Source organism: Oncorhynchus masou, unplaced genomic scaffold, assembly GCF_036934945.1.
Source record: "Oncorhynchus masou masou isolate Uvic2021 unplaced genomic scaffold, UVic_Omas_1.1 unplaced_scaffold_2007, whole genome shotgun sequence".
In the NCBI taxonomy this organism is placed as follows: Eukaryota; Metazoa; Chordata; class Actinopteri; order Salmoniformes; family Salmonidae; genus Oncorhynchus; species Oncorhynchus masou.
The window spans coordinates 54,790-74,197 of NW_027008497.1; the positions used below are offsets into that span (position 1 = coordinate 54,790).

Here is a 19,408-nt window from a genome sequence, read left to right on the forward strand (position 1 = left end):
CACGTTATGCCACTAGGTGTCCATGTTCGTTATGCCACTAGGTGTCCATGTTCGTTATGCCACTAGGTGTCCATGTTCGTTATGCCACTAGGTGTCCATGTTCGTTATGCCACAAGGTGTCCATGTTCGTTATGCCACTAGGTGTCCATGTTCGTTATGCCACTAGGTGTCCATGTTCGTTATGCCACTAGGTGTCCATGTTCGTTATGCCACTAGGTGTCCATGTTCGTTATGCCACTAGGTGTCCATGTTCCTTATGCCACTAGGTGTCCATGTTCGTTATGCCACTAGGTGTCCATGTTCGTTATGCCACTAGGTGTCCATGTTCGTTATGCCACTAGGTGTCCATGTTCGTTATGCCACTAGGTGTCCATGTTCGTTATGCCACTAGGTGTCCATGTTCGTTATGCCACTAGGTGTCCATGTTCCTTATGCCACTAGGTGTCCATGTTCCTTATGCCACTAGGTGTCCATGTTCCTTATGCCACTAGGTGTCCATGTTCCTTATGCCACTAGGTGTCCATGTTCGTTATGCCACTAGGTGTCCATGTTCGTTATGCCACTAGGTGTCCATGTTCGTTATGCCACTAGGTGTCCATGTTCGTTATGCCACTAGGTGTCCATGTTCGTTATGCCACTAGGTGTCCATGTTCGTTATGCCACTAGGTGTCCATGTTCGTTATGCCACTAGGTGGTATAATGATGTTCTCCATGTCTTCACACTGAGCTCACTCTAGGCTGAGGCCTATTCCATGTTCGTTATGCCACTAGGTGTCCATGTTCATTATGCCACTAGGTGTCCATGTTCATTATGCCACAAGGTGTCCATGTTCGTTATGCCACTAGGTGTCCATGTTCGTTATGCCACTAGGTGTCCATGTTCGTTATGCCACTAGGTGTCCATGTTCGTTATGCCACTAGGTGTCCATGTTCGTTATGCCACTAGGTGTCCATGTTCCTTATGCCACTAGGTGTCCATTATGCCACTAGGTGTCCATGTTCATTATGCCAGAAGGTGTCCATGTTGTTAGAAGGTTCGTTATGCCACTAGGTGTCCACAAGGTTCATGTTCGTTATTAGGTGTCCACGTTATGCCACAAGGTGTCCATGTTCGTTATGCCACTAGGTGTCCATGTTCGTTATGCCACTAGGTGTCCATGTTCCTTATGCCACTAGGTGTCCATGTTCGTTATGCCACTAGGTGTCCATGTTCGTTATGCCACTAGGTGTCCATGTTCGTTATGCCACTAGGTGTCCATGTTCGTTATGCCAGAAGGTGTCCATGCGTTATGCCACTAGGTGTCCATGTTCGTTATGCCACTAGGTGTCCATGTTCGTTATGCCACTAGGTGTCCATGTTCCTTATGCCACTAGGTGTCCATGTTCGTTATGCCACTAGGTGTCCATGTTCGTTATGCCACTAGGTGTCCATGATCGTTATGCCACTAGGTGTCCATGTTATTATTATGCCACTAGGTGTCCATGTTGTATGCCACTAGGTGTCCATGCCACTAGGTGTCCATGTTCGTTATGCCACTATGTGTCTATGCTCGTTATGCCACTAGGTGTCCATGCTCGTTATGCCACAAGGTGCACGTGTTCGTTATGCCACTAGGTGTCCATGTTCGTTATGCCACTAGGTGGTATAATGATGTTCTCCATGTCTTCACACTGAGCTCACTCTAGCAGACTGGATGTCACAACACTCATTGATCCAGACTCAGTTTTAGTTCCAACAGGGTCGTGGTGTGAAAATGAACAGGAGGTGTGATTTGTAAGAATTAGGATGGTGTTGATTGAGGTGATTTAGATGGCCTGGGTTTGGGGGGGGGGTAGCATATGTGACATAGTTAGTGAGCATTAGACATCACCTTCATTAAGATCTACAAGGGGAGGAAAACACTAGGCTCTTGTTCCATCAGCTCACACATTGGTGTATTCAGTTTTTGAGCTGTGTGTTTGTGCACGTGGTTCTCTGTGTGTGTGTGTGTGTGTGTGTGTGTGTGTGTGTGTGTGTGTGTGTGTGTGTGTGTGTGTGTGTGTGTGTGTGTGTGTGTGTGTGTGTAGGGGGCCTCTTTTAGCATGGGCACACTGAGGACACGGGGCACCCTGCACATGGATGCAACAGACACACACATACCTGAGGTCATGGATGTATTTATTCGTCATGTAGTTACTGGCTCAGATAGTGTGTAGTGAGTGGTCCAGTATACAGTGAGCTTCAAAAGTATTGGGATAGTGACACACTTTTCGTTGTTTTGGCTCTTTACTCCAGAACTTTGGATTAGAAATTATATAATGGTTATGAGGATTAAAGTGCAGACTGTCATCTTCAATGTTGGGGGTATTTTCATCCATATCGGGTGAACCGTTTCAGAAATTACAGCACTTTTTGTTCATAGTCCCCCAATTTTAGTGGACTAAAAGTACTGGGACAAATTCACTTGGGTATTAAATTAGTAAAAAGTTAAGTATTTGCACATATACACATATAAGTGAATTTGTCACAATATTTTTGGTCCCCTAAGAGGGGGGGACTATGTACAAAAAGCTACCACGTCTCAGTCTCACGTCAGAATTAAACTTTCATCCATGTTACTTAACTCTCTAGTTGTTGCAAACGTTACATTTTGAAGTATTTATAAGGTTATCAACAGACGTGTTGATCATTATCATGCACAGGACGGCTGGATGGACGAGTGCGTCCAGATATTTTTACGAGTGGGAATGAGCAATGACGAAGATGGGAGGGAGGTAGCGGGTAGGACAGGGAGGGGGGGGATTCATCCCTCTCTTTTCCTCTCACTCTGGTGGTCTCATTCTCTCTTTTTCTGTCCCCTCTTTTTTTCGTTTTCTCCCTTTTCTCGCTCTTTCTCTTTCTCTCATTTTCACTCACGCACACATTTTCTCACTCTCTATCCTTCTCTCACTGTGGCTCTGAGTGGCTAATGGGGGATTTAGCGACGCACCCCACAGTCACAGCCTGTCTGTCCCTTCCTATTTTCGTCAGATTGTTTATGGAGGTGAGCTTCTGTGTTACTCATCCCTCTATCCCGACACCTCTCCCTACATTCCTCTATCCCTCTACCTCTCCCTACATTCCTCTATCCCGCCACCTCTCCCTACATTCCTCTATCCCTCTACCTCTCCCTACATTCCTCTATCCCTCTACCTCTCCCTACATTCCTTTATCCCTACACTACCTCTCCCTACATTCCTCTATCCCTCTACCTCTCCCTACATTCCTCTATCCCTCTACCTCTTCCTACATTCCTAACCCTCTACCTCTTCCTACATTCCTCTATCCTTCTACCTCTCCCTACATTCCTCTACCTCTCCCTACATTCCTCTATCCCTCTACCTCTCCCTACATTCCTCTATCCCTCTACCTCTCCCTACATTCCTCATTCTCTCTACATCCTCTATCTATCCCTATCTTCTCTATCTCTCTCCTAGGATGGGCGGCCACATCAATGCTACTTCAGCTGGCTGGTGCTGTCAGCGTTGCCATGGAGGTGTGTGTGTGTGTGGGGGCACCAGAGTGGTGGTGTGTGTGTGTGTAGATAGGCGGGGTGGTAAGTTGATTACAGGACATTGTCTAGACTAAGCCAAGTGTCCTTGTGGGTTTGATGGCTGAATCAAAGTTTGATGAGGTGTCCCACCATCCCGCTCTCTTTCAATCTCTCTTTCTCTCACATTCTCTATTCTAATGTATCTTTTTACCCATATTTTCCTCCTTTGACTTTCACACTCCTCTCCTCTCCCCCTCTTTGTTTTGGCTTGTTCACTCTATCCATCACTCTCTCCATCTCCTCCTCTCTCTCTGTCTCTTTTCCATCTCCCCCTCTGTTTCTTCGTCTTTTCCCCATGCCCCTCTCCGTCTCTTCTCCATCTCCCCTCTCTCCATCTCTTCCCTCTCTCCCATCCTTCTTCTCTCTCCCTCTCTTCCTGCTCTCTCTCTGCTCTCCAGTTCAGTCTAATAATAGCAGGGTGTAGAGACTGTCACTCCTCCACAGTGGGGCCTGCTGATTGGAGTCTTTCTCCCTGCTGATTTGGTGTGGGTGGGGAATAGGGACGTGTATGTGTGCGCGTGCCTATTGGTATGGGTTTGAGATTGAAAATGAGTGTTTGTGTGCACGAGATTGAAATAGTGTATGTGTGTGCATTTGCATCATGCAAGTGTGTGTGTGTGTGTGTGTGTGTGTGTGTGTGTGTGTGTGTGTGTGTGTGTGTGTGTGTGTTCTCAGTCATTAGGAGGATTGGCGTGTGTAGTATGAGTGTTGGAGGCTCAGTTTGGAAATGGAACTCTGAATCGCCTGATGCCCATTAGCATCAACCCTGTGTGTCACCTGTCAACTCCATACATACACTGGCCCAGACGAGCTCAGACACTCTGAGGGTGTGTGTGTTTATTAGGGTGTGTGTATGAGTATGCAAAAAAAAAGTGTGTGTGTAATCTGTCTGTGGTGATGTCACAGTCCCTGTGGCAAAGCTCATAACGTACAAATATGATTTTTTTCTCTCGTTTGCTCTGTTCGATACGTTGGGCCTGTCGTCTGTAAAGCTGAGAAGAACACATTTCTTTATCACTTTCTTTCTCTCCATATCTCTCCCTTCTGTTTATCTCTCTCCCCCTCCTCTGTTTATCTCTCTCTCCCTCCCTTCTCTGCTTCTCTCCATATCTCATATCATATTACATGAAATCAGAAATAAATATCCATTTAAATTACAGGTTGTAATGAACAAAATAGGGAAAACGCCAAGGGCGATGAATAGTATTCACTCTGGGATGTGTTAACACTGTTATTAAAGCTACTTCATTCACTCTGGGATGTGTTAACACTGTTATTAAAGCTACTTCATTCACTCTGGGATGTGTTAACACTGTTATTAAAGCTACTTCATTCACTCTGGGATGTATTAACACTGTTATTAAAGCTACTTCATTCACTCTGGGATGTGTTAACACTGTTATTAAAGCTACTTCATTCACTCTGGGATGTGTTAACACTGTTATTAAAGCTACTTCATTCACTCTGGGATGTGTTAACACTGTTATTAAAGCTACTTCATTCACTCTGGGATGTATTAACACTGTTATTAAAGCTACTTCATTCACTCTGGGATGTGTTAACACTGTTATTAAAGCTACTTCATTCACTCTGGGATGTGTTAACACTGTTATTAAAGCTACTTCATTCACTCTGGGATGTGTTAACACTGTTATTAAAGCTACTTCATTCACTCTGGGATGTGTTAACACTGTTATTAAAGCTACTTCATTCACTCTGGGATGTGTTAACACTGTTATTAAAGCTACTTCATTCACTCTGGGATGTGTTAACACTGTTATTAAAGCTACTTCATTCACTCTGGGATGTGTTAACACTGTTATTAAAGCTACTTCATTCACTCTGGGATGTATTAACACTGTTATTAAAGCTACGTCAATCACTCTGGGATGTGTTAACACTGTTATTAAAGCTACTTCATTCACTCTGGGATGTGTTAACACTGTTATTAAAGCTACTTCATTCACTTCATTCACTCCCCCTTGGTGTTTTTCCTATTTTGTTCATTACAACCTGTAATTTAGATGGATATTTATTTTGATTTCATGTAATGGACATACACAAAATAGTCCAAATTGGTGAAGTGAAAAGAAAAATATAACTTAAAATGGAAAAGATAAAACCGGAAAAGACATGGGTATGTTTTCACCCCATTTGCTATGAAGCCCGTAAATAAGATCTGGTGCAACCAATTACCTTCAGAAGTCACATCATTTGTTAAATAATGTCCACCTGTGTGCAATCTAAGTGTCACATGATCTCAGTATATATATACGCCCGTTCTGAAAGAAATATTCTGCATCTTCAAAGTGCTAGGCATGTTGTGTAAATCAAATGATACAAACCCCCCCAAAATCCATTTTAATTCTAGGTTGTAAGGCAACAAAATAGGAAAAATGCCAAAAGGGGAACAAGCCACTGTAGCTTCAATAAGTGTGAACACATCCCAGAGTGAACGAAGTTAATTAAAACTTCTTAGGGCTAGGGTCCTTTTTTCTCAATTTCCGCCTGACTGACGTGCCCAAAGTAAACTGCCTGTAGCTCAGGCCCTGAAGCCAGGATATGCACATACGTGTTACCATTGGAAGGAAAACACTTTGAATAACAGTGTGACATATCCCAGAGTGAAGGAAGTAGCTTTAATAACAGTGTGAACACATCCCACAGGGAGGAACCACACAATCATAGGACTGTGACACCAACACACAATAACTCATTAATTCTCTCACACACACGTGAACACACACACAAACACACACACACACACGAGGCAAATGGGTGTTTGATCATCCCAAAGCCCTAACCATTGTGTGTGTGTGGATGCCTCTTACCCTCCAGCTGCAATTATTCATTGAATAGCCCAAGCAAGAGCAGACATGTACACACACACACACACCGCTACTCACACACACACACCGCTACTCACACACAATTCTCCACTCAGTAACAAACCTCCTGGACAACTCTCAACCTCATATTACCCTTTTGGCAGAGCCTGAAGCCTGGGACAACATTTGGGCTCTTGCCTGGCCGAGGAAGGCCCGAGTTGTGATGATTGGTGATATGTGATAGTCAGCTGACGGCTCAATGCGAATATACAGAATTGATCATCTTGAGAACCTGTTTCTTGTGTGAAAATAGCTTTAGGCTAAGCTAGTGGGCCAAATCCTAACATGGCATCTTCATTCAAATCTCCACGCAAATCTCCCACTGACTTCAATGCAAGATTGAAGCAAAAACCAAATGCGCTTGCAAATCTCAATGAAATTATTTGAAAAGGAGAGAAGTGTTGGAACAGGGCCCAGAGAGTGCAGTAGTAGTGAATGGTGAGTATCGTTGAGTGAAAGGCTCTCTCTGATAGGATGATTGCAGGCTCTCACCACAGCCCCTTTCTGATACTGTAATCACAGCCAAGTGGAGTAATTACAGTGCTGATAGGACCACGGCAGCTGGCCAAGACACAGAATGACTGTGTCATGTCATCTCTGTGATAGTCCCAGTTTTCTGATGGTTTCTTCTTCTCCTCTTTTCTCTTCATCAGTTCATCCTTTTGTTCTCCTCCATTCACTCAAGTCTCAGGAAACTCCTCTGTCAACTCTCTTCTCTCCTCCAGTTGGTCGTTTTCACATCCTCTCTGTCTGTCTGATCCCCTCATCCCTCTCTCCTCCTGACCCTCCTATGCCCTCTCCCTCTCTCCTCCTGACCTTTCTATGCCCTCTCTCCTCCTGACCCTCCTATGCCCTCTCCCTCTCTCCTCCTGACCCTCCTATGCCCTCTCCCTCTCTCCTCCTGACCCTTCTATGCCCTCTCCCTCTTCCTTTGACCCTCCTATCCATTCACCTGTTACTGAAAAATACACATGATGTCCCATTAATTTTTACATGTGAAAACAACATGTTTTTGGAACACTTCAGATGTGATCATGTTTGACCCATGTTATCCATTAACTTCACTCCAAGATAATGTGATCTCATGAAAACATGTCCCTTTTTTGAACCTTCACAAGTGTTCATGTGACCCTTATGCCCTTTTTCCCTCCTGACCCCCATCCCTTGTTCTCTTTCCTTTATCCCATGCCTTGTTCTCTTTCCTTTATCCCATGCCTTGTTCTCCTTTCCTTTCTCCCATGCCTTGTTCTCTTTCCTTTATCCCATGCCTTGTTCTCTCTCCTCCTGATCCCATGCCTTGTTCTCTTTCCTTTATCCCATGCCTTGTTCTCTTTCCTTTACCCTCCCATGCCCTTCCCTCTTTCCTTTATCCCATGCCTTGTTCTCTTTCCTCCTTCTCCCATGCCTATGTTCTCTCTTGTTTCTCTCCATTCACCTGTTCAGAAAAATCATGATTTCCTTTTTCTACATCCCTTGTTCTCATGTTTTTGGAACACTTCAGATGTGATCATGTTTTTCTGTTTCCATTTCACACAAGATCATCCCTTGTTCTCTTTCCTTTCTGAATGCCTTGTTCTCTTTCCTTTGACCCATGCCTTGTTCTCTTTCCTTTCTCCCATGCCTTGTTCTCTTTCCTTTCTCCCATGCCTTGATCTCTTTCCTTTCTCCCATGCCTTGTTCTCTTTCCTTTCTCCCATGCCTTGTTCTCTTTCCTTTCTCCCATGCCTTGTTCTCTTTCCTTTCTCCCATGCCTTGTTCTCTTTCCTTTCTCCCATGCCTTGTTCTCTTTCCTTTCTCCCATGCCTTGTTCTCTTTCCTTTCTCCCATGCCTTGTTCTCTTTCCTTTCTCCCATGCCTTGTTCTCTTTCCTTTCTCCCATGCCTTGTTCTCTTTCCTTTCTCCCATGCCTTGTTCTCTTTCCTTTCTCCCATGCCTTGTTCTCTTTCCTTTCTCCCATGCCTTGTTCTCTTTCCTTTCTCCCATGCCTTGTTCTCTTTCCTTTCTCCCATGCCTTGTTCTCTTTCCTTTCTCCCATGCCTTGTTCTCTTTCCTTTCTCCCATGCCTTGTTCTCTTTCCTTTCTCCCATGCCTTGTTCTCTTTCCTTTCTCCCATGCCTTGTTCTCTTTCCTTTCTCCCATGCCTTGTTCTCTTTCCTTTCTCCCATGCCTTGTTCTCTTTCCTTTCTCCCATGCCTTGTTCTCTCCTCTTTTAATCATCCTCCTCATTCCCTTCATCCTCTTATTTCATGTTCTCTGCTCTTTATTTTCTGGTGATTATGACCAGTCTATTCTGTCTGTTGTAGCCGGGCTGTGTTGAGAGAGAGAAAGCGAAATGTCCAGGTTGATTGATGTGTCCCCGCGGCAACACTGTTGTTGTGCTGTGACCCTGGTCGATTGGGATGCGTGTCGGCCATTAGTGATTTAACACCACTCTGCCACACACACACAAGCATGCAGACTTCACACACATAGACATAGACATGGATAGACACACACACACAAACATTTCCCCCAAACTAGACCTGACCGGGGCTTGTGTTACCGTGGTGATCTGTCCCACTCTGTCTCCATCACTTGACCTCGACCATCGCTGGGGTGACAGACACATTGCCGTGGAGATGGATTTGTTTACACGAAGCTTTGATTTGTTCTAGGTGTTTGGGTTTCATTAGGGCTCTAGGCCCCACCCCTGATGTGGCTGTTGAGGCTGATCAATGGTCCCCGGCCTAACTCTCTCTTCTGTCGCCCCGTTACTCTTTTTCTTCCTTCTGTCTTCCTATCCTTCTCTCTTCCTCTCCTCCATGCCACTCTCTTCTCTTTCTCTCATGCTCTTCTCGCTCTTTTCCCTTCTCTCTCTGTCTTGTTTCTTTCCTCTCTCCCATGCCTTGTTCTCTCTGTCAGCTTTCTCTATATCCTTGTTCTCTTTCCTTTCTCCCATGCCTTGTTTCTCTTTCCTTTCTCCCATGCCTTGTCTCTCTTTCCTTTCTCTCTCCCATGCTCTTTCTCTTTCCTTTCTCTCATCCCCTGTTCTCTTCCTTTCTCCCCACTCTCCTTGTCTCTTTCCTTCTCTCTCATCCCTCTCTCTTCCTCTCTCCCATGCCTTGTCTCTCTCCTCTTCTCCCTGTCTCTCTCTCTCTTCCTCTTCTCCCATGCCTTCTCTCTTTCCTTTCTCTCCATGCCTTGTCTCTCTTCCCTCTTCTCCCTGTCTCTCTCGCTCTCTCTTTCTCCTCTCCTCCTCTCTCCTCGTCTCTCTTCTCCCTGTCTCTCTCTCTTGTTCTCTTCTTTAATCTCCTCCCTCATCCTTCTCTGTTCTCGCTCTTTATTTCTCCCTGTGATTATCTCTCTATTCTCTCTGTTGTCTCCAGGCTCTCTTTGCTCTTTCTCCCTGTCTGTCCAGGTTGATTGATCTCTCCACACTCTCACTGTTGTTGTGCTGTGACCCTCTCTCGATTGGGATGCGTGTCTCTCTTAGTGATTTCTCACCACTCTCTCTCTCTCTCTCTTTCATGCAGACTCTCACACATAGCTCTTTCTCCCAGTCTCACACTCTCTCATTTCCTCTCCTCACACTCTCTCTCTCGCTTGTCTCCCTGTCTCTCTCTCTCCACTCTGTCTTCCTCTCCTCCACTCTCTCTCGCTCTTTGTGTCTCTCTCTCTTCCTGGTGATCACACTCTCCTCTCTCCATCTCTCTCGCTCTGACAGTTCTCTCTTGGATTTCTTCTAGCTTTGATTTGTTCTCCTGTTTCTCTCTAGGGCTCTAGGCCCCACCCCTGATGTGGCTGTTGAGGCTCTCCAATGGTCCCCTCTCTCTTCCTCTCTCTTCACTCTCTCCCGTTCTCTCTTTCTCTCCTTCCTTCTGCTCTTTCTATCATGTCTCTCTCTCTCCCTCTCTCTTCTCTCACTCCAGTTGTCACTCTCTCTCTCTCGCTCTTTCTCCCTGTCTCTCTCTCTCTTCCTCTCCTCACTCTCTCTCTCTCTTTCTCTCCTCGCACTCTCTCTCTCGCTTTCTCCCTGTCTCTCTCGCTCTCTCTTCTCTCTCCTCACACTCTCTCTCGCTCTTTCTCCCTGTCCTCTCTCTCTCCTCCTCCACTCTCTCTCTCTTTCTCTCCTCACTCTCTCTCTCGCTCTTTCTCCCTGTCTCTCTCGCTCTATCTTCCTCTCCTCACTCTCTCTCTCGCTCTTTCTCCCTGTCTCTCTCTCTCTCTTCCTCTCCTCACACTCTCTCTCTTCTCTCTTCATGCTCACACTCTCTATTTCTGTCTCTGTCTCTTTCCCATCTCTCCACATGGTTTTATGTTCTATAATCTCCATGTAACTACCATGTTCAAAGCACTGTGTCAGCTACATCAGTGTGTATATTTCACAACACTGGTAGATCACACAGCTGTGCTAGTGTTGACTCCATGAGATCTGACATGTAGCCCATTTTCTGTATAGATGAAGTGGGTTGTTATTTAGCCTTTCTCATCTTTTTCCCTTCCTCTCTCATTCGTCCATTCTCGTTCTGTCTCTCTCTCACCTATACTATGAGGCAGCAGCATCTCTTTTTTTGTTCTCTCTCCCCTCTTTTTTCACGTTCTCCTCTCTCTCTCCCTCCCCCCACCTCTTTCTCGCCCCACTAGCACCCCTCTTCCCTTTCTCTTCCTTCCCCCACTCTCCCTCCCCCTCCTCTCTGAGCGTAGCTATGTTGGTTTGCTGTGAATCATGGACAACATCAGCTTGGCATGCTGCCATCCCTGTGCCACTCTTTTGGGGAAAAAACAGCATTTTTTCAACCTAATTAGATACAGGGTGTATTAGCCAAATAGCATTACTAGCTACTATTTTAAAAAATCAGCTTCATCTCTCTGGCTCTCTTTGTATCTGTTGTGTCTCTCTCTCTCTCTCTCTCTCTCTCTCTCTCTCTCTTGTCTCTCTTTCTCTCTCTCCAGTTGTCTCTCTTTCTCTCTCTCCAGTTGTCTCTTTCTCTCTCTCCAGTTGTCTCTTTCTCTCTCTCCAGTTGTCTCTTTCTTTGTCTCTCTTTCTCTCCAGTTGTCTCTCTCTCTCTCCAGTTGTCTCTCTCTCTCTCTCTCTCTCTCTCTCGGTTGTCTCCCTCCCTCCCTCCCTCCCTCCCTCCCTCCCTCCCTCCCTCCCTCCCTCCCTCCCTCCCTCCCTCCCTCCCTCCCTCCCTCCCTCCCTCTCTCCCTCCCTCCCTCCCTCTTGGTAGTCTCTCTCTCTACAGTTCTCCTTTTAGAGTCAGTGTACTCACTCTCCCTCAGTAAAACAGCATGATTATTGTAAACTCATTTTATTAAAGTAATCCTACCTGGGAAGAGAACAATTGGCTATTTTAATGTTTTAGTTATTTTTCTTTGTAGTTTTTTCTCCAGATCTGAGTCACTGAATCCGTTTTAGCAATAGACTGCTGCTATTGGATACTTGTCATTGTCAATTATGGTTAAATAGATGTGCTGTGTATTACTGTGCTGTTATCTATGTAGCCATTAGGTGGTCTTGTAGTTGACGCCCTCCCTATCACCACAGTTTAACCTCTAACCCTAGAAAATCAATGATATAGGTGTCATCTTTGGCTGTGTACGTGTGTATGTCCAGTGGCGAACCGTGACTATAGGATCAAAAATCTTCCAATATGTTCTATCAAACTCAAAAATCAAGAAAATAAATGAAAACATAGCATCACCATTTTCGCCAGTATAAGTGGGAGATTGCATTGTCGCTCTCGCACGACTGTGTGGTCTAGAATGGATTAGAATGGCAGCAAAATGGGAGACCCTGGTTAAAAACGTGTTTTAAACACTTATTTTATAGCGAAGTACACATTCAACACATGGAGTCGTAAGTATTGTTCCTAGAGCTTCCGCATCGAGCCGTCTGTAAACAATGACAACATGAAAATGAACAAACCAGCTATTACTTCCCATTGCAAATCTATTTTTATCACATTTATCACACTAACTGGTGATCTAAAGTTGAAATGCAACTGTGTGTGTGTGTGTGTGTGTGTGTGTGACTACTAACTCAGCAATCAGTGTTCCAGTAGTTCTCTGATGTGACAACTCTTCCCCCAGAGTTACATTAACGGTTCCAACATCCATTTTCAGACCTGCTCTTTATGTCACTAAATGTGATTTAATCAGTGGAGTCCTATTAGTTTGGGCCCTTTTATTTGTGTCTTCCATTGTTTTATTCTGTAAAGACAAAAAGTGTCAGCCCCAGTCTGCAGCCCCGCCACTTGGTATGTTATAAAGCTGAGGGATGGGGATTCAGCCAGCTGAGTTCTCTGTCCATCGCACAGACAGGAAGAAAGAAAAGTGGAGGTGTGTGTTTTGTGGTTAACTACTCATGGTGTGATTCTGGTAAAGTACAGGAACTCAAGTCCATTTGTTCTCCCGATCTGGAATACCTCACCATCAAATGCCGAACACATCCTGAGATAATCTGTCATTGTCACGACCATGTATTTCCCCCGAAGCCGACCCTCCGACGGCTCTATAGGAACTACGCATTTCCTCAGGCCCAATTTATTGTGGCAGGGGACTGTAATAAATGACCTCTGAGGAAAACACTACAAACGTTTTATCAGCACATCTCCTGTGCTCCTCGCGGATCGAGCTCTCCCCCTTCGACAAGGCCCTCCCTCGCCCTCCCTTTTGGCAAATCAGGTCATGCCTCCCCTCCTATAGGTAGAAACTTAAACAGGAAGCCCTAGGAAGTGCAACCTCATCCATATCCCACTGTGAATTCAATAGGGACTGGGTTGAAAATCGACCAACCTCAGATTTCTCACTCCCTGTTTGGATTTCTTCTCAGGTTTTTGCCTGCCATATGAGTTCTGTTATACTCACAGACATCATTCAAACAGTTTTAGAAACGGGGTTCTATGTAGAATCGTATATAATATTTCACAGCATGCTCTATTGCAGAGATGTTTTTAGAATTGTTTATTTTACTGTAATATCTGTACATTTTATGATACAAAGAGATTAGTTTTCTAAGCTAGTAATTTTGGTTGTTCCAGTTTAGATGATCAAGGTAGTCTTAGTTTTCAATCTTCCCTACCCTGCAGTCATTCTGAATGCAGGTTGGGGGTGATTAACAATTCCCCTTGTTGGATATGCTAATTCTGGCTGGATTCCAGTATTGAATTACACATCACTTTTATTTTATTTTAAATTTTCCCCCTTTTTCTCCACAATTTCGTGGTATCCAATTGTTTAGTAGCTACTATCTTGTCTCATCGCTACAACTCCCGTACGGGCTCGGGAGAGACGAAGGTTGAAAGTCATGCGTCCTCCGATACACAACCCAACCAAGCCGCACTGCTTCTTAACACAGCGCCATCCAACCCGGAAGCCAGCCGCACCAATGTGTCGGAGGAAACACTGTGCACCTGGCAACCTTGGTTAGCGCGCACTGCGCCCGGCCCGCCACAGGAGTTGCTGGTGCGCGATGAGACAAGGATTTCCCTACCGGCCAAACCCTCCCTAACCCGGACGACGCTAGGCCAATTGTGCAATGCCCCACGGACCTCCCGGTCGCGGCCGGTGTCGACAGAGCCTGGGCGCGAACCCAGAGTCTCTGGTGGCTCACTTTTCAAGCCAGCATAATGTGACTTGCAGGCCTGATGTGGCCTGTAAACCAGGAAATGATTAATAAACTGTAATAGGGTATACTGTAGCTAGGCCCTCAAAGAAAGGCCTTATTTAAGTGATAATGCACAAAAAGCCCGTGTTCTGGAGGATATAATGGCATGGGTGTTGTTAGGCCCTAGACAAACACCGGCTTTGAGGGTTTTATCACTTTTATACAAAGGGTTACCAAAATATTCAAATAATGATTTGCATATTTTCATTTAACGTTTTAATGAATATATTCATACTATTTATCCTTCCACAAGATATAGTCCCAACACAAATCTATGGTTGCTACCCAAGCCGGCTGGTCTATCGGTTCGGTTGCCAGAGAATTTTGAACGACCCAGTCGTTCGTTCTAAATGTTCTATTGCCATGCTTTCTGGCAACGTTCTTATCCCTTGCTTGCTAGCTAGACAACTATGGATAACTTAGTCACGTCAAACAGTGCAGCCAGAATAACAACAAAGTAGCTGCATTAGCATTTGTTTAAGGTGTTTTCTAGTGACATTTATTTGGATACATCCAAAACAATGAGCTAATGATGCGCGATTTCACCTGGCATAGAAAATGTGATCTCCTCAGGACTCTGATGTTCAGAGGAGCTAGTCAACAACACAGCTAGCAGAATCACTTCAAACTGAAGCTGGAAAGACTGCAAACTAGCTGCACTTTGTTTTGTTTTACCTGTTTTCTATTGATAGTTCTTTGTATATATCCAGAAAAATTATGGCAGCTGATTCATGATTTCGACTGACTGAGAAAAGCTGCCTGCCTGTCTGTCTCATCCCGACTCCCAACACGTTTGCTGCTATGTGACAGCTGGAGAATGAATTTGAATATTGAAACAGTGTGGCAAATGTCGGAGAGACCGACTAAATTTGATGCAAATCTCTACTGTTGTAGATGCTTTTAATAGTGGAGATCAAGTTTACAGATGGCATGGCTGGGCTGATGAGACGGTGGATTCAGATGGAACAGAGGAAAATGGCTAAATCTATAACGTTAAAATGCCTGTGGTAACTTGTGGAATAGAAAACAGCTGGAATGAGGTTTTAACCAATCACCATTCAGGATTAGACCCACCCATTATATAAGATACATGTATTGTATTGTCATAAATCATTTCATTTGGAAGGCTGATAAGGTTCTTGGTAGAACCATATACAGGGGGTTCTTTGAAGAACCCTACATAAAGGGTTTTAGAACCTTCTACAAAGGCACCAAAAGAGTTGCCCAATGGGGACAAACCAAAGAACCCTGTATGGTTCTTCTTAGCACCTGTTTTTCTTAAAGTGTAGAATCAGTCAATTCAATTGTAGTTTTAGCTTTAGAGTTTCCAACATTGCGTTATGGGCGGATACGAGCCAATCTTGATACAATGTGTTACCATATAGCATTGAAAATAGTCCCCTAACCAAAGGATAAAGAGTTGAAACATACAGTTGAAAAAGAAAAAAGGATTTGCACATGGTAAAAACAAAGAAGTAAAAGAAGTAGTAAACACACTAAAGCTTACCTTACAATTTGTCTGTCCATGTTCATCTCTCTACTCACCTGCTTGTTTATGGATAATATCTCTGTTCTTTCTGTGAGAAACTGGACACAGTGTATAGGTAGTGAATAGATATTTCTGAAGACATGGAGAGAGTTTGGTACCGTACACAATACACTGTATACTTTAGTTTTATTACGACAAGGTGATGTTGAAATGCAGTGACAATGAGTCATCAAAACCATAGAAACAGACGATTACAAACACCCCCATATAATATACTCCCCCTAAAAAAATGACATCAAATTCAATAATATTTCATAGAATAAGGCTGATGTCATAAATACCCATCACTATTCTAAAGCTCTGGTGCTGTGCTAGACTGAATACCAAGTGTATCACTATTCTAAAGCTCTGGTGCTGTGCTAGACTGAATACCAAGTGTATCACTATTCTAAAGCTCTGGTGCTGTGCTAGACTGAATACCAAGTGTATCACTATTCTAAAGCTCTGGTGCTGTGCTAGACTGAATACCAAGTGTATCACTATTCTAAAGCTCTGGTGCTGTGCTAGACTGAATACCAAGTGTATCACTATTCTAAAGCTCTGGTGCTGTGCTAGACTGAATACCAAGTGTATCACTATTCTAAAAGCTCTGGTGCTGTGCTAGACTGAATACCAAGTGTATCACTATTCTAAAGCTCTGGTGCTGTGCTAGACTGAATACCAAGTGTATCACTATTCTAAAGCTCTGGTGCTGTGCTAGACTGAATACCAAGTGTATCACTATTCTAAAGCTCTGGTGCTGTGCTAGACTGAATACCAAGTGTATCACTATTCTAAAGCTCTGGTGCTGTGCTAGACTGAATACCAAGTGTATCACTATTCTAAAGCTCTGGTGCTGTGCTAGACTGAATACCAAGTGTATCACTATTCTAAAGCTCTGGTGCTGTGCTAGACTGAATACCAAGTGTATCACTATTCTAAAGCTCTGGTGCTAACGTAGACTGAATACCAAGTGTATCACTATTCAACTGAATGTATTTATCCAGACATCCTGAATGTTACTCAGTGTCCATTAAAGCTATTGAGGATCAACAGAGTATATGCATTGTATATATCTAAGTAAAACAAACATATAGTGCTGATATTATCAGAATTAAAACAATGCAGTATTAAACATTTCGTCCCTCTCAATGATACCTCCCCCTTCCCCCGGCAAATTCAAACGAGACTATGCTGATATTATCAAAACATGTGCCAGTTATAGTGCCACCTCATAGTCGATATGAATGTTCTTGCATATGTTGGGTCTTGTTGACAGTGTTTTCAACATGTGTACCAAATTTGTTACAATACAAATATCTGTGACTGATTTGTGTTTCGGACCACATGAAAGTTTATTGGCCATTACGGCCATGTTGTTTTAGGTGCTAGTCTGGAATATATTGCGTTGAGAGACGTTTGTCCATACGTGCCGCATATCAAGTTTCTTGCTGATCGGTCATTCAGTGCAAGAGGAGAAGCGTTTTAAGTGTTTTTAACCAAATTCTAAATGGTGGAAAATCCATCATGGTGGACCTTATGGATCCCTGCTGCAAATGTGTTCCTTGTGAAGAGGTGGACCGATGTCCTGAATTTCATGACTATTGGACAAACTGGGTGAGGGGCGTGACCTTTCAAAATGTGCATTTTCAATTGCTTGTTATAGTGCCTCCACCTGGCCAGTCTTTGTCATTTAGAAAATGCCAGATCTCTGCAGCAAGACACATCATACAACCAAGTTTCATCAAAAACAGTCTGATATCTCAGTCTGAGATATCGCGTGTGACAAACATACAAACGTGCTATCAGACAGAGACAGAGCCAAAGTCCCCTCCCCAATTTCATCATGGGGGACAGTAATCAGAACAACCTCTGAATTCTCTCTCCCAGATATGAAGTCATACCTTGTTGTGAGCCTGAGATATTGGTAATACAGGTCAACTGTTACATTGCAGCGGCATTCTGCACTCATCATGTCTAACAGACTGACAGTGTTATTCATAGGCTTTGGTTTTTCCATTTATATTTAGAGGTTGGACGTTAGCGCGTGGGGCACACTGACAGTGTCCCCTCGTTACTCAGTATGTGTTACACCTGTGCTGGTTTGTCATCTCATTAGTGGGAAGGTGTTGGCCCAGGTGATATTGAAGAGCGGCCGGCCCAGTGCTCCGTTAAGATCAGATAAAGGATTGTTCTTTTAGAAGTCAAATAATAATAACAAACATCAGTTAATAAACTACAGTGAAATATTCTCCCTGGTGTTTTATGAAAGAGTGAACTCTATTTGAGGTACTTCAAACTCAGTCTGTGTGATTGACAGGAGAGATGATTAGAGGAGTAGAGTTTTTACCACCATCATTGAGCAAAGGGCTGAAGTATGGATATAGTTTCTCAGTGAAGGTGTAGCCAGTGAAAGAGTAGATATGAGACCTGGCCTCCACATCATAAAAGGAGACCTGACCCTCCTCATAATCCACAAACACCCCCACCTTCTGGGGCTTCTCTCTCATGCAGAGGTGGACACGGGTCGGGGCACAAGCTATGTACTTACTCCCATCCCTCAGGATCACTGCCCAGCGTCCATTATCAGGGCTTAATGCGACAGTCCCCTTTCTGTTGATAGACTCTCTGGCCACTCCTAAATTCCACTCAGTCTTCCCTGTAACAGTTACCTCATAGTAGAATCTCCCTGAGGAGAAGCCTTTCTTTCCCAAGACATTAACGGCAGAATCAAACCTCTTTGGGTTGTCAGGGAGCTTCTGTTTTTTTCTCCAGTTCTCACTTCTTTCCCATTCTTAGACAGAATGAGCCAGGGGCTGGCTGTATCAGGGTCCAGAATAACATCCACTGCATACTGCTGAATCCTCTTCAGCTCATCATCAAACAACCTCTTCATCTCACTCATGACTGTCTCTTCTAGCTGAGACACGGCTCTCCTTACAATCCCCACACACAGATCACTGTCCTTGGTGAGTGGAGGGCTGCACAGGGATGGGAAGCTCTGGAGGAGGTTTAGGTCATCCTCAGTGTGTGAGAGCTGCTCCAGCTCAGTGCTTCTTCTCTTTAGCTCAGTGGTTTCCTGCTCCAGCTCTTTAATGAGTTCTTCAGCCTTCCTCTGTGACTACAGTACATCCAGACAGATAGAGCACAGGAATTGCTCTTCATACAGGAGACTACTGGAGATGGCCATATCTAGACAGAGAAAGAAAAATCAAACCGTAAAAAACCCCATCTAGAATCAGTCAACTAAATTGTAGTTTAAGCTTTAGAGTTTCCAACATTGTGTCATGGAGAGATACTAGCCATTTTAGACACGTGTTACTATAACATAGAAAATAGTACTTTAACTAAAGAATAAAGAGTTTTAATATACTGTTGGAAAATATAAATAATTTACTCACATCAAACATGGTTGAAATGAATCTTAATTTAACTTATCTGTCCATGTTAATCTCTCTACTCACCTGCATACGTTTGTGGGTAATATCTTTGTATTTTCTGTGAGATAGCAGACTGTGTATTTAATAGATATTTCTGAAGAGCTGGGGAGAGTTTATTCCATACTCAATACACTGTATACTTAAGTTTCATTTCAGCAAAGTGACATTGTAATGCTCCTCCAAATCCACTTCAGCAAAGTGATGTTGAAATGGTCCTCCCCTCTTCCTGGAACAGTTAACTCCTTACATGGCTAAACTCTCTCAGATGACAGTTTTCCATTGCCTGTAGATTGTGAATTTTATAGCATGGATATTTTTTATTTAGACTTAAGCCA

General features: G+C 43.9%; 1 protein-coding gene and 1 pseudogene across 1 annotated transcript in view; one reads left to right on the forward strand and one right to left on the reverse strand.

The window, feature by feature from the left end:
* LOC135532752 (voltage-dependent calcium channel subunit alpha-2/delta-1-like) overlaps nt 1–19,408 on the forward strand; it is a gene marked incomplete at its 3' end in the record, with an annotated part of 46,717 nt that overhangs the window by 10,474 nt on the left and 16,835 nt on the right. The gene's annotated exons all lie outside the window — the stretch shown is intronic.
* LOC135532749 (pyrin-like) lies at nt 16,242–19,103 on the reverse strand (annotated as a pseudogene).